This window comes from Anolis carolinensis, chromosome 3 (assembly GCF_035594765.1).
Source record: "Anolis carolinensis isolate JA03-04 chromosome 3, rAnoCar3.1.pri, whole genome shotgun sequence".
NCBI lineage: Eukaryota > Metazoa > Chordata > Lepidosauria > Squamata > Dactyloidae > Anolis > Anolis carolinensis.
The window spans coordinates 98,168,121-98,183,995 of NC_085843.1; the positions used below are offsets into that span (position 1 = coordinate 98,168,121).

The window sequence follows — 15,875 nt, forward strand, 5'->3', positions numbered from 1 at the left end:
CAGACTCCAGGCTTGCAAGATATGCATTATCCACTTTGGCTTTTTAAATCAGAACCCGAATCCTGAAACCCACAGAAGCTATTTATAAAACATTGACTTAGGAAGACTGGTATACCAAAACATGACAACCAAATATACCCGTCTTTTCACACAAACATTGTCTCCTGGATGTTTTTCAGTGTTCTTCTCCAGCAGTGAAATTTCATTGTTTTGACATTGTTAGGGAATAGAAAATCAGAGACTCTTTCCTGTACCTTTGGTGTAAATCATTCAGTAGATCCAGATTTGCTTTTAGCCCGCCCCTGCACCCCAAAATTGGCATTTGTTTCCCACTTTCATTTTTCTTTCCTTGTCACACAAGCGGGCACCAAACAATACGCACTGAAATTCCATTTTCTATACAACTATGAAATAACATGTCACCTTATATAAGCCAGCATGAGCATTAAGAGTTACAGGTGTGGGCTTTCTCTCTGTCCCAATACTTTTTCAGTCACGGTGAGTGAGGACTCAAGAGAGCCTTCTGTGGTTGCTTCATGGGTTGGCCTCCTCCCTGCTCTCTTTCTACTAGCAGGTGAAGACATTTTTATGTATGTAGGCCTTTGAATTTTTAATTATGGAGCTCTAGTGTGTTTCTGTGTATAAATATTGTGTATATGATTGTGATTATGTATACATATTCATATATTTAGCATGTAAATCGTGTGGTTTTAAAATGTTTCGTTCTTTAATCTATTGTTCTTAAATTTTTAATTGTTTTAAATTATTTTTAAACATGCTCTAATAGAAATATTTAATTCTTTTTTAACTTTTATAAAATATTTTTGTACCAGCATTTTTAAACAAACTATCATGAACTATCTTGAATCCCAGTTTGGGAGAAAGTATATACAATCAATCAATCAATAAGTAAACCCACATTGAAGATGTTCCCCTTGCATGTTCCCCTTTTGTCATTGTTCTTCTGGGTTTTTATGTGTCTCAGGTTTCCTTCAAACAATGTGGATGCTAAATGGTAGTGATGCAGTAGCAAGCAAGTTCATTCACAAGGAACCCTGTTATTGTAATTTATGACTGTCCTGAGAACAAGTCTGGTTACTTTTTTCCTAAGCAACATCTTATTTATTCATATATGCAAATAATCAGTATGATCAGCATCAAGCTGTATTTGTGCTTGGGAACTAGGGATGTAATCCTATGCACATTCACTTTGCATTGAGGCATTGGGGCCTTTTTTAGCATAGGGTTGCAGTATCCATAATAGTAACACAATATAGGGTTGCTTATATTTGCCAGCTGTAAAAACGATTCCAGACTTCTCTTTTGAAGCTGCATACTTTTATTCCAGGAAGTAGGAGATGGAATTTCTCCTGTTACAAGCATAATATGAAAATGTAGAGAAAAATATATTAAAACCATAACTCATTGTCATACATTCCTGTTTTAAAAGATATCTGTAACTCAAGTTATGCAATGGCTAAACATTAAACTCCTGTTCTGTACCTCTCTTTATATAGAAGTATAGGTTTTCTCCTTTTAATGGACACAAGCGGACTCTTATTGCCAGCAACAGAATTCACAGAATAACCCTGACTATTGAAATTAATTGTGTGTTTTGTCATCATTTTCATTGGGATGTGGATTTTATCATAGTTGCGTGCTATGTGAAGTACAAATCTGTCTGCACTTTGACAGTATTTCTATATATAATTTCAGAATTTTTACAGCGTTTACAAAGAGGAATCTCAAACAACAAGCAGTGACATCATGACATCTTTAAAATTCATAAATAATAACAATTACTTATCTGTTCTTTATAGATTTAGCTAGAAGACATAGCACTGCAAAGGTAATATAATATACAGAAATCCAACTAAATCATGGAGTTTTCTCAGTATTAAATAGAATAAAAGAAAGAGAAAGAAAGAAAGAAAGAAAGAAAGAAAGAAAGAAAGAAAGAAAGGGATAAAGGATAATATTGGTTTATCTATTCCCTGACCAGTTACACCAGAGCTTTCCAAACTGTGTGTTGCAACATGTTACTGTGTCCTGCAAACACAATGAGAAACTCCAGTCTAGGTGAAATAAGCAATACTAATCTGCACATATTTTTACACAGCAAATGTGCCCATTAGTATTGGTAACATTATTAATATTAGTATTAATAACATATTGTTGCTCATAAATGACAAAAATCTTGGAAATATATGTTATTATATTTTGAATCATACATTAAAATATACATGAAAGGTTTTTATGAGATATATTGTCACCCCGTACATTTCGTTATTATAATTTATGTATGTATTTGTATCTCTTATAAGGGGTTGGTTTAACTTCCAGTTTGGTAGTAAAACTGAATGACAATGTCACGAAATGATGCAGGTCTAAAAACTGTCACCAACATGAAATGTTTGGAAAGCTCTGGGTTATACTAACTATGAGAAAGAGGAGACAGCCAATGTGGTACAAGGGTTTGAATGTTGTACCAAAGGTTTCAAATGTCTGTTCAGGCATGGGAAGCCGCTAGAATTGTGCTCTTGTAACTTTAAGGGGGTGTTCCTTGTCATACAACCAGGCAACAGGTAGCACTTACTGAAACTCCCTTTATGCAACAACTAAAGGGACAGGAATGGCCTGGCATCCAACCTGAACCTCAAACAGCACTACAGGGCACCTTTTCCCAGATCGCCTGGCGTACTAAGCTCAAAGTGCTGAGTAGGAGCACAGCAACAAGTCATTACAAGTTTGCCACCTGTTCATTTTGATTACTGAATTTGGTGGCTGTGACTGTCATTTGTTGGCAAGCAAACAGGCCTCTCCAGACAAGGTTATTTAGGAGACTTGCTAGGCATGCAAAAAACTACTAGTTTGTAAATTAGAGGGGGAATTCCTTGCACAACAACTTGATGACTAAGCATTCTAAAGTCTCACCAAGAGTTGAGGATGTCAAATTAATGACATGGGAGGAAGAAAAGGCAGAGTACTGGGGTTTGATTGAGCTTCTCAGCAGTTTATGGCATTCTGGAAGAAGGAGTTAAGACATGTATTCTTCTGTCTGAATGGCTCCTCTCTAGGGATGCCATAAACTTTGAAGGCTTCTGCTAATGTAGCTAAGAGTCCTTAGATTGGAGGGAAATATCCTCCAGTTGTAATCATCATTCCATCCCATCCTGGACAAGGGAGAAACATGGTACTATCTTATACATGTCTACTCAGAAGTAAATCCCATTGTGTTCAGTAGACTTGTCCCCTCCCATGCTTAGGATTTTAGAATAAATTTAAGATCCTCAGTCAAAAGCAGATTTTATTGGATTGAAAGGCTTGCATTTGGAAATGTGGTATTTCTAACCATTATTGTTTTCAGCTTTTGTTGATACTATTCCAGTACATTTGTCACCCACTAAACTACTTTCCGAGTCAGATGCTGCTGGGCTTCACATGTCTATGAGAAATGTGTCATCTTTTTCATAATTCTATGATATAAGACAAAGGAGAACTTGATATGTGTGGAGGACCCGCCTTTCCTCTTGACCTGAGGTTTCATAATTTTGACAACAGTGTATAAAATTCACAACTTCAAAAAATAAAACAAGGAGGATCTACAATTCTTTTTCAGTGTCGCTTTTGGAATTATTTTTACACCAACATTTTACCTCCCCAATGTATCTACAAGGAAGCTGACAAGAAATACAATGTTCACTTGTAAAAAAAAATAACAATCTAAAAAAACAGCTTTTCTGTTAGAACTATTTAAAAATAGCCAAATCTGGAAGAAGCAGATTTATAATTTTTCTGCCAAAGAAGGTTAAAGTAAAAAATGTTTGGGCTAGTCCTGCAAGCACTAAGTGTTATATTTTAATAGAAAGCAAAAAATGGGTGGTAGAAATAATATTACATAAAAGCTGACTGGCACTCTGCTGCTGAATACGCATGCCCAGTGTGGAATACATTTCAACAGTGGATGTGGCTCTTAATGAGACATGCTGCATTATCACAGGATGCCTACATCCTATACCACTGAGAAATTATACTGTTGAGCCAGCATTGCAATACCTGACATCCATCGGGAAGTAGCAGCCTGTAATGAAAGGACAAAGGCATTGACATCTCTGGCCCACTCTGTGTTCAGATATCCACCAGCATGCCCATGACTTAAATCAAGAAACAGCTTCCTAAGATCTACAGAGACACTTGCAGGAACACCTCAGCAAGTGAGAGTCCAAAAGTGGTGGGTAAAAACACGGAACCTCAATCAGTGGCTGAGAGAGTGGCTGATGAGAAACTCCTCTCTGGGCACACAGACTGGGTGACTTGGAAGGCGCTGAACAGACTGCACTCTGACAGCACGAGGTGCAGAGCCAATATTCAGAAATGGGGTCACAAAGTGGAGTCCACGATATGTGAGTGTGGAGAAGAGCAAACCACAGATTACTTACTACAAAGTAGTCTGAGCCCTGCCACATACACAATGAAGGACCTTCTTACAGTGATACCAGGGGCACTCAAAGTGGCCAGCTTCTGGTCAAAGGAAATGTAGTATAATGCCAAGTTTTTAACTTTGTTCGTGGTTTTTCTAGCTATTATAACTGTATTCTCAATTTGCTTCTGAAATGATAAATAAATAAATAAATAAATAGAAATAATAAAGAGAATTGTGAGAAAAAAGTATTTAAATGCATCTGTGTGTGTGTGTGTGTGTGTGTGTATTTGTGTTTTAGGGTTTTGTGCGGTCAGGGAAACATGCAATCCTGGTATCATTGGCAAAATGTGCAGGACACAAATGGGATAATGCTTGTTTTGAACGTTGATACGATGAACATGTTCCACTCTAATTAAACCAATTTCCACAAAGTAGCCGTTTTACACATGTTGTCCCAGTGTAACGTTGATTTCAGAATGAATGTCCACTTGTTTCAGGTTGCATTATAATTAAAAGACACAGAAAAGGCTGAAGAAGATATAACCTGGTAAAGGATAGCAAAGAAGCAAGGCAAATTATTGAGAAAGTGGAGAGGGATGATAGTAGTGGAAAGAATGGAATAGAAATGTGGTGGTTTGACATAAAGAAGACTCTTCCACTATTACTGGGCTAACGTTTGATTTCAGGATCCCATAATTACAAAAATCTATGAATATTCAAGTCCCATTATAAACAATGGCATAGTAAAATGGTATCTTTTGTATCAAATGGCAAAAATCAAGATTTGCCTCTGGGAATTTCTTTTGAAACATTTTCATAGAATCATAGAATGGGATGAGACCTCCAACCCCCTGCTAAGAAGCAGGAAAATGGCATTCAAGTCATTGTTGGTTGATTCTATGGATATAGGATTTGTGGAGGGGGCGGCTGAATGTATATGGGTGTGCCCTGTGTTAAATGCATTTAATAATGAGTATTAGAAAAAAATAGATGCTGCAACAATGTACAGAAATATAATTATGTTTGCCTGTCTCAAAGAGTCTTATCTGTGATTTGTGGCATAATGTTTTGTGGGATTATCATATTAATTAAATGTCCTCAGGATGTGTATGTGCAGATCTGTTAATATTTTTCCCCTGTTCTCATTGGTGAGTATAAAAAAATATTAACAGAGGGGCTGAATGACCATAAATGAGGGCCATCTGTACCATTTTTTCATAGTAGAAAGGTATAGAGAACAAACATGCTGATGTATTGTTGAAAACTTTCATGGCCGGATTCACTGGGCTGCTGTGAGTCTTTTGGGCTGTATGGCCATGTTCCAGAAGCTTTCTCTCCTGACATTTCGCCCACATCTGTGGCAGGCATCCTCAGAGGTTGTGAGGTATCCTCAGAGGTTGTGAGCTACCTCACAACCACAGTGGGCGAAACATCCTCACAACCACAGATGTGGGTGAAACTGCTACAGATGTGTGCAAAACGTCAGGAGAGAAAGCTTCTGGAACATGGCCATATAGCCCGAAAGACTCACAGCAACCCAAACACAATGATCATTTAGAGCAGTAGAAATAATTGTCACTAACACAATGATGTTTGCTTGGGATGTTAAATTAACACGTGTATTAGGATCTCAGGACAGCGATGTCCTCCTTCATGCCTTAGGAAATAGAATGAAAATGTTGATAATAGATAATGCACGTGCACTTGGGAACAGATGTCTTCTGTTGAGTAACATAAATACTTTGCTTTTATTGTGAACACATGCTTCTGTTTGAAACACGGAGCATACTGTTTTACAGCCACTGTGAGACCTTGTTCGGTTCAGACCAAAAGACTGCTCTACACCTCTCTTCAGGAAAGCCCCCTTTGATAGCGCTGGAAACTGGGCCTTTGGAGTAATTTCCTGAAATTCCCTCCACAGCTTTTAATGTGATTTATGACTGAAAAGCGTTTGGTGAACGGAAACATTTGAAAAAAGCATGACAGAGTGTGTGTGTGGGCTGCTTTTGGGGATTTTCATGGGAGAATATTGACTTAGGATGCATCTTCACTGTAAAATAGGCATGAGCAAACTTCGGCCATCCAGGTGTTTTGGACTTCAACTCCCACAATTCCTAACAGCCTCAGGCTCTTTCTTTTTCCCCCCTCAGCTGTTTAAACGGCTGAGGGGGAATAGGAACAGGCCTGAGCCTGTTCAGAATTGTGGGAATTGAAGTCCAAAACACCTGGATGGCCGAAGTGTCAACCGTCTTAAATGCTCAGTGTAGATGAGGCCTTGGTCATCCACTCATGGGATGTGTTGATATCAAACCAATGTTATATGAATTGAGTTGCCTCAGAAACATGGTTTAATTTTAATGTGTCTTAGTGCGGGGCACTTTATAGATACTGCGGAGCCCGGCTGACATAATACACTCACAGGATATGTTAATATCAAACCAACGTTATTTGAATTGTGTTGCCTCAGTGACATGAGGCAATAACAACATGTCTTTGGAAGGAGAGGTGCTTTATAGGCACTACTCAGTTTGGCTCACATGTGCTCACCATAGGATCAAAACAGTATGATTTGAAATGTGATGCCTCAGAAACATGAGGTAGTTTTATATTGTGACCTTGTGAGGGGTGCTTTATAGATACTTCTGAGTCTGGCAGATATACACCCATAGGATGAGGTAGTATCAAGCCAAAATTATTGGAATTGTATTGCCTCAGAGATATGTGGTAGTTTTATATCCTGACTTTATGAGAGCTGATACTTCTGAGTTTGGCAAATATATACTCATAGGATGTGTTAGTATCAAACGAATGCTATTTGAATTGTGTTCCCTCAGAAACATGAGTAGTTTTAAAGTGTATTTGTGGGGGGTGCTTTCTGGATGCTGAGTTTGGCTGATATACACCCATAGGATGATCAAACCAATATTATTGGAATTGTGTTCTCTCAGAAACATGAGGTAATTTTGGCATGTCTTTGTCAGGGGTGCTTTATGGATGCTGACATATTGGAAATAGCAACTGTTCTCAAGCCTCCACTAGTTACTTGTTATATATATAAATATTGCTTACTGTATTGTATATGTGTGTATTGGTATGCAATTGTACATTAACTCTTTGTTGTGGGAGGGGCTGCAGACCATGGGATCAGGTCTGGGCTTGTTCAGGGCTCAGACTCCATTTTAGAAACAGTTCAGTTTAGACTTCAGTAAGAACTGTGTGCTTAGAGACTTAAGTAGGAACAGATGTATGCTTTCAGACTCTCAGATTGTCCAGACTCCATTGGACTTTCAGACTACAGAGACTCTATTCGACTCTCAGAACAGAGTGATGCTTTTGACTATGGACTATTGATTCTAAGAATGATGCCCCCCTGTGTTACCTACATAGAAAAACTACTGCAAATCTACTTTTAATTGAACTGAAAAGCAATGTACCTGTATGCCGAATACATGAAGTTTGTGAGTAAACCAACTCTGTCACTTTTAAAGAAGTCTGCTTATTTTTCTCTCTTGAGAGCATGATTTAAATTAAAGGCAAATATATTTTAAGGGAGAGTAGATGCTTTTAGGCAACTAAAAGAACACTTTTGAAACTTTGCTGTACACACACACACATACATGCTTTTGTGCATTGGCATATCTTTGTTCCTAACAGAACAAAGAGATATTTAAGTTTTCAGTCTAATAGCTGAGAAACCTGATTGCCTTGTATGAATGACATTTTCCCAAGAGATTATGGCATCATCTTCAAAAAGGTTGTGACTTCTAACAAGACCATACCTGTCGAAAGATCATAAAATCTCAAAAAAGTAATGGAGATTTCCATTTTCCAAAAGAGTCTGGTTGACATACATTCATAGGATGTGTTAGTATCAAACCTATGCTATTTGAATTGTGTTCCCTCAGAAACATGAGGTGACTTTAATGTGTCTGTCTTTGAGAGGGGTGCTTTCTGGATGCTGAGCCTGGCTGATAAACACTCATAGGATTGCTGTGAGTGTTTCGGGGTGTATGGCAATTCTCCAGAAGCATTCTCTCCTGATGTTTCACCCACAACTATGGCAGGCACCTTCAAAGGTTGTGAGGTATATTGGAAACTAGGCCAGTGAGGTTTATATATCTGTGGAAGGTCCAAGGTGGGAGAAAGAACTCTTGTCTGTTTGAGGCAAGTGTGAATGTTGCAATTGATCACCTTGATTAGCATTGAATAGCCTTGCAGCTTCAAAGCTTGGTTGCTTCTTCTCTGGGGAATCCTTTGTTGGGAGGTGTTAAATGGTCCTGATAGTTTCCTGTCTAAAATCCCCCTGTTTTCAGAGTGTTGTTCTTTATTTACTGTCCTGATTTTAGAGTTTTTTTTAATACTGGTAGCCAGATTTTGTTCATTTTCATGGTTTCTCCCTTTCTGTTGAAATTGTCCACATGCTTGTAGATTTCAATGACTTCTCAGTGTAGTTTGACATGGTATTCCCCCAGGATGGAAGCAGCCAAGCTTTGAAGCTACAAGGCTATTCAATGCTAATCAAGGTGATCAATTGCAACGTGAAACGTGAGGTGACTTTAATGTGTCTTTAGAGTGGCATGCTTTATTTTAAAGTGTCTTTGGGAGGGCTGCTTTGAACATGAGGTAATTTTTGGGTGGTTTTGGAGGGGTTTGTTTTCTGACATACACTCACTGTGTTAGTATCAAACCAATACTACAGTAGAGTCTCACTCATCCAACACTCGCTTATCCAACGTTCTGGATTATCCAACACATTTTTGTAGTCAATGTTTTCAATACATCGTGATATTTTGGTGCTAAATTCATAAATACAGTAATTGCTACATAGAATTACTGCGTATTGAACTACTTTTTCTGTCAAACTTGTTGTACAACATGATGTTTTGGTGCTTAATTTGTAAAATCATAACCTAATTTGATGTTTAATAGGCTTTTCCTTAATCCCTCCTTATTATCCAACATATTCGCTTATCCAATGTTCTGCCGGCCCGTTTATGTTGGATAAGTGAGACTCTACTGTATTTGAATTGTGTTCCCTCATAAACATGAGTAGTTCTAAAGTGCTTTTGTGAAGGGTGCTTTCTGGATGCCGAGTCTGGCTGATATACACCCATAGGATGATCAAACCAATGCGATTTGAATTGTGTTCCCTCGGAAACATGAGGTAATGTTAAGGTGACTTTTTGAGGAGTGCTCTATGGATGCTGAGTCTGGCTCATAGGATGATCAAACGACAATATGATGCCTCAGAAACATGAGGTAATTTTAAGGTGGCTATGGGTGCTGATCCTAACACTCATAGGATGTGTTAGGATCAAAGCAAGGCTGTGGGAGTGGTGTTCCCTCAGAAACATGAGGAGACTTTAAGGAGGGGGGAGCTTTGTGGGCCCTGCTGGGTCTGCCTGACAGGACCCCTTTGGCGGGTGTTTCCCCTCTCCCTCCCTCTCTCTCTCTCTCGCCAAGCGCGCCTCGGAAGCGAGGGGCCGGGCGCCTGCCGGGGCGGAGGAGGCGGGAATGGCGGCGCCCCCTCTCGCACCCCCGCCCCCTTGTCAGGGAAGGAGGGCGCAAGAAGGCGGAGGGAAGCCCCCGGGGCCGCTGCCGGGCATGCGCGGCACCCCAGGAACATGGCGGAGGAGGCAGAGGCGGCTTGAATCCCGGCGCAGTTGCCGCCCCGCCGCCGCCGCCGCAGCCTTCACGCCGTGAGGTGAGCGCAGGAGGAAGGGCTCGGCGCCAAGGAGCGGGGCCTCGTCCTTCCCGCTGGGGAGAGGGAGAAGCAGGAGAGCCAGGCGAGGAGGCTTCCTCCTCCTCCTCCTCCTCTTCCCCTTTCTTGGGGAAAGCGCGGGCAGTGGAAGGGGAAGCAGTGCGGTAGGGAAGGCAGGCAGGAAGGAAGGAGGGCAGGCGGCTGTTTCTCTCTCTCTCTCTGGGTCTCTCTCTCTCTCGCTCTCCATGAGGGAAGAAGCGGTGCCGCCGTTCCTTCCCCCTCCTGCCTTGTCCTCCTCCCCTCCTCCGTGCCCACCTTTCCTGCCATCAAAAGGGAGAGGAAGGGGATCGCATTCCTCTTCGGGGAGAGGCTGCTGCTCGCCGGGGGGCTTTCTCTTTCCTTCCTCTAAAAAACCCCTCTCTTCTTTCTCTTGCGCGCCTTCTTCTCCTTCTCCAGGAGGCCCCGGCTCCAGGGTCAGGGCGGTTGGACCCCTTTCTGAAGGCGCGCGTGTGTATCTACACCAGGCATGGGCAAACTTCGGCCCTCCGGGTGTTTTGGACTACGTTAGGAATTGTGGGAGTTGTAGTCCAAAACACCCGGAGGGCCGAAGTTTGCCCAGGCCTGATCTACACTGAATAATTATTATAATTAATGCTATTTAACCGCCCTGGCGCAAGGATTTTGGGAGTTGTAGTTGTACAAGGACTCAAAGAGCGCTGGTGCCTCACCGAACTCAGGACAGCTCCCTGGATTCCATTTGACACGGCTTTGACTGGAAGTCTGGGAGTTATAGTTTTTTGTGGGACTACTCTTTAGCTGAGAAGACTAAGGACCTTGCCAAACTACAACTGCCAGGATCCCATAGCATTGGGCCATGGCAGTTGAAGTGTGATCAAACTGCATTCATTCTACAGCAGTGGTTCTCAACCTGTGGGTTCCCAGGTGTTTGGGCCCAGAAATCCCACCCAGTTTGCCAGCTGTTAGGATTTCTGGGAGTTGAAGGCCAAACATCTGGGGACCCACAGGGTGAAAACCACTTCTACAGTATAAGACAGGCATGGGCAAACCTTGGCCCTTCAACTACAACTCCCAGGATTCCCTAGCATTGATCCATGGCAGATAAAAGTCGGACCACATTGCAGTGATTCCCAGCCTTTGAGCCTCCAGGTGTTTTAGACTTCAATTCCCAGAAATCCCAGCTAGCTCACCAGCTGTTAGGAACTGTGGGAGCTGAAGTCCAAAACATTTGGAAGCCCAAAGGTTGGGAACCACTGTTCTATAGTATTGATCGGCATGGGCAAACTTCATCCTTCCAGGTGTTTTGGACTTCCAATTCTCACAATTCCTAACAGCCGATAGGACCCAGACTGCTTTATTTGTCAAATATGAGGGGGAGAAGTAGGAAGGGAGCGATGGCAACCTCTTAGCCACTGCTGAGGTGTAGGGAATAGTGGAAGTTGTAGTTTTGTCATGGGAGTTGTAGTTGTGCCTCACGAAATGACAGCTCCCATGATTCCAAAGCATTGAGCCATGGTGGTAAAGTGGAGTCAGACATTCTGCAGTGGTATTCAAGGGACCTGCCTGCCTTGCCCCCTCTCCTTTCGGGGTCCCACTTTGACTTTTTTAAAACTTGTGGGAAGAAGGGCAAGAGTAATCGCAGGGCAGATGTTGGGGTGTGTGTGTGTGGGGGGGGGGGAAGAGGGGTATTTTTGTTTTGGCTTCCTCACAGAAAGATGTTGAAATGTTTGAGTTTCCCCTCCCATTTTCGGCAAAGGGCTGTGGTCAGTCACACTTTTGTCTTTGACAGGAGGCTTTTTGACAGGAGGCTGAGAGAAGACACACCTAGTTTCCCCCTACACCAAGCATGGACAAACTTCAGCCCTCCAAGTGTTTTGGACTTCAACAATTCCTAACAGCCAGGATGCTGTTAGGAATTGTGGAAGTTGAAATCCAAAACACCTGGAGGGCTGAAGTTTGCCCATGCCTGTCCTACATTGTAGAATTAATGCAGTTTGATAACACTTCAACTGCCATGGTCCAATCTTGTGGGATTCTGACAGTTGTAGTTTGGCAAGGTCCTTAGTCTTCTCTAAAAGGAGTACCAGTGCCTCACCAGATTACAAGTCTCAGGCTTTCATAGCATTAAGCTATGATAGTTAAGGTGGTGTCAAACTGCATTCATTCTACAGTGCAGATGACTATTGATATGGTTAGGGCTAGGCCTAAAGTGTCTTGAGATCCAGGTTTGTAAAGGCTACCCCTATCCCCAAGCTGCCTCAAAATAGTATGTTGTGCAGGAACAATTCTGGTATCAGGAAATATCTAAAATGTTTTGTGCCACCCCTCATAAATATGCTTTTCCTGTAAAGCCAACTCCCATTCATTTCATTCAAGACCAGATGCTACTGTTTGCAACTTTTTTGTGACCTGAAGACTATCTTGCTGACCAGGGCACACCTAAATTCAGGCTAAAATATGCCTAACTCCCAGATCTCTGCATGTATGCTTAGTGCAGGCATGGGCAAACCTCGCCCTTCCGGTGTTTTGGACTACAACTCCCACAATTAGGTTGTTAGGCATTGTGGGAGGTGAAGTCCAAAATGCCTGGAGGGCCCAAGTTTGCCCATGCCTAGCTTAAAGTGATAGTATAAGTTTGCAACACTTCATGTTGTTGTTTTTTAATTGAGCAACCCTTATTCAGAATTCCAAAATCAAAAATATTCCAAAATGTGATATAGTTCACATGGGTGGCTGAGATAGTAAAATCTTAATTTTTTTATTGTACAATTTACACAAACTTTGTGTCATACACAAAATTATTTACCGGTAAAAATTCTAGAATTTTCAGGCCGTTTGTATACAATGCTGTTGAATCATAAATGAATTCCATCTTTAGACTGGATCCCATCTCCCAGACATCTTGATTTTGTATGTACAGTATATGCAAATAAAGGTATTCCAAAATCCAAGGGTTGGGAAATTCCATATTTCAAGACACTTTTGATCTTATGCATTTTCATGCCAAACAACCTCCAAGTATTCCTTACCTAATAAAACCCTATGAAATTAGTGGAGGTTCACCATAAATCATTTTGAAGGCACATACAGATGCACAAGCCTCATTGAACTCATTTGGAAACTTACAGACTAATAGATTTATTAAGGTACAAACAAAAATGATTTCTTGAAATTACTGTGGAGTGGAGGGAGTATTTGTAACTTCAGAATAAAATAAATCACAAATTGAAAAGTATCCTTGAAGATAGGTTCACTGTGATTGTTTTTATTCTGATAATCCTTAGTGCTTCCCTTTGAGATCTGGGGAAACTTATTGATAACTCAAATGTAAATTCACACACTGCTGTAATTATATACTGTAAAACCATTATCCTTTACATAAGAGCACAGTGTAGAAAATTGTAAGTGCTTAAGCACCACTGATTTCATTTGGATTACAGGGACTTAATTTTCTGTGGCTTGTACCCAAAGTGGAAATAAGCATTATGGGATTGACATGAAAGTATTGTGGTTAAGATGACTGTGTAGGGATTAGGGTTTGCAGAAAGATGCTGAATACGTTTTAGCTCCAATCAGAAATTAAACTTCATTTTTGCTGTGAAAATATTTTATGTATTAGCTTCTGCATGGCTCAACCAGTATCAACCCAGATTGCCACATGGTAGTAATTAAGGGGAGCCTCAGTTTATATAGCTACATTTCATGCTTGGTTAAACTTCAGTAATAAAATGAACTTTCAGGTGTGTGTTTTCAGTAGTTACTTATTGTAGCTTAAAACATGTTAGTATCTGTCTTCTTCCTGCCATCACATATCCTTAGATACACAGTTATCCACAAAATAATCCTTCAGTAGTTGTTTTAGCTTCATTTATCCACAGTAGAAAATAATAATTAACTTCATTAATCATTAATTTCATTTATTTATTTTATGGAGACGTCTCTTAATTTTCTCGATGTCTCATGTTTATCACTGATGACTGAGCTTAGTGAAATATACTTTTTAATTGATAGGCCTCCACAATAATTATAATTGGTTTTAAATGTTTTTAATGCTTAATATTTAATACAGTAGAGTTTCATTTATCCAACATAAACGGGCCGGCAGAACGTTGGATAAGCGAATATGTTGGATAATGAGGGATTAAGGAAAAGCCTATTAAATATCAAATTAGGTTATGATTTTACAAATTAAGCACCAAAACATCATGTTATACAACAAATTTGACAGAAAACGTAATTCAATACACAGTAATGCTATTTAGTAATTACTGTATTTACGAATTTAGCACCAAAATATCACGAGGTATTGAAAACATTGACTACAAAAATGCATTGGATAATCCAGAATTTTGGATAAGTGAGATTCTATTGTATCTTATTTCTGGATGTTATTATGCTTTGTGTGATTTTTTGTCTTGTATTTTATGTTATATGTGCTTTGATTTGTTTTGTATTATATTTATACACTGTGTATTTGCAATATGGCAATTACAGTGGCCAAATTGTAAGCTACTCTGAGTCCCCTTTGGGGTGAGAAGAGTGGAGTAGAAAAATAGTAAATAAATAAATAAGTAAATAAATGTTATATGGTAATTTGTTTAAAATATATGACAGGAGAACAGATTTCTATAAAGGAAAATGTAAATTTTGTAGATATTATTTGTGCTAACATCTATGTCTCTGCTATCTAAAGTTAAAATAGCATGCTAGAATTTGCAGTGGTAGCTAGCAGTTCTACTTTTAGCTTTCTAATTGAATACAGTATATATTGCCCAGTTCCAAGTATTTAATACTGAAAGTGTAAAAAACCCAAACTACACTATCAGTAATAATATTCACATGATTGAAATGGTCTGTTTTCTTGTTTAACAAATATTACTTGAGTCTGTTACTGCATTATCTTTCTTTCAGTTTTATTTGAATGAATTGTAAGAGATGACTGAGCTAAATGATAATTGCATTTGTGACTTCAGTAGCTAGGAAGGTGAAGTGGTTTACAAGGTAACACTCCAGGAACCTTTATGGACAAGGGCTGGGGTAAAAGACAATAAATCTAGAATTGGTGGATGCAGTGGTCTACAAAAGCTACAATGTGGCAAGTTATTTCAGCTAAAAGATCCATCCATACCTGTGCTGTACCATTATACAAAAGGGAGTTGCAATCAGTTGTCCATCCTCATTTGTTAAACCATTAAAGATAATGCTATACACATTTAATAGCTTGCAGCATTAGAGATATTCAGAAGTTCCTTGAGTGAAACTTTAGGGGCCCTTTCACACTACATAATTATAGCAACAGGATTCCACTTTAACTACTGTGGTTCTCTAACTTGAAATCTTGAGATTTGCAATTTTAGGGAGGAGTGTTTTGAGTTCTTATGCAGAAAGCTCTAATGCCTCGTCAGACTATAAATTTCAGAACCCCATTGGAGCCATGGCAGTTAAAGTGGAATATACAGTAGTATTATAATTGTATAGTGTGAAACGGTAGGTCGGAGTAAATGGAGTAGAAGATGATGTATTGCACTGTAGATTATATGGAGACAAAATTTAATACCTTGTTCACTAGATTGTAAACCACCTCTGCCAAACTATTTTATGTCTACATTTCTTTTTACATCTAAATCATATCAAGCATATATATATATATATATATATATATATATATATATATATATATATATTGCCTACATGCTTCAGACAAACTATTTTCTTCAGGGCAAATCTCTCAAC

General features: G+C 39.7%; 1 protein-coding gene across 2 annotated transcripts in view; it reads left to right on the forward strand.

Moving 5' to 3' along the window:
• The first annotated feature begins 9,877 nt into the window (after positions 1 to 9,877).
• The window catches only part of scml2 (Scm polycomb group protein like 2), a 60,398-nt gene continuing 54,400 nt past the window's right edge, over positions 9,878 to 15,875 (forward strand). Inside the window, exon 1 of one of the 2 annotated variants that reach the window (XM_016992387.2) lies at positions 9,878 to 10,127. The gene's annotated coding sequence lies outside the window, so the exon portion shown is untranslated. The remainder of the gene's footprint in view (positions 10,128 to 15,875) is intronic. The other variant, XM_008107285.3, reaches the window with a different exon arrangement.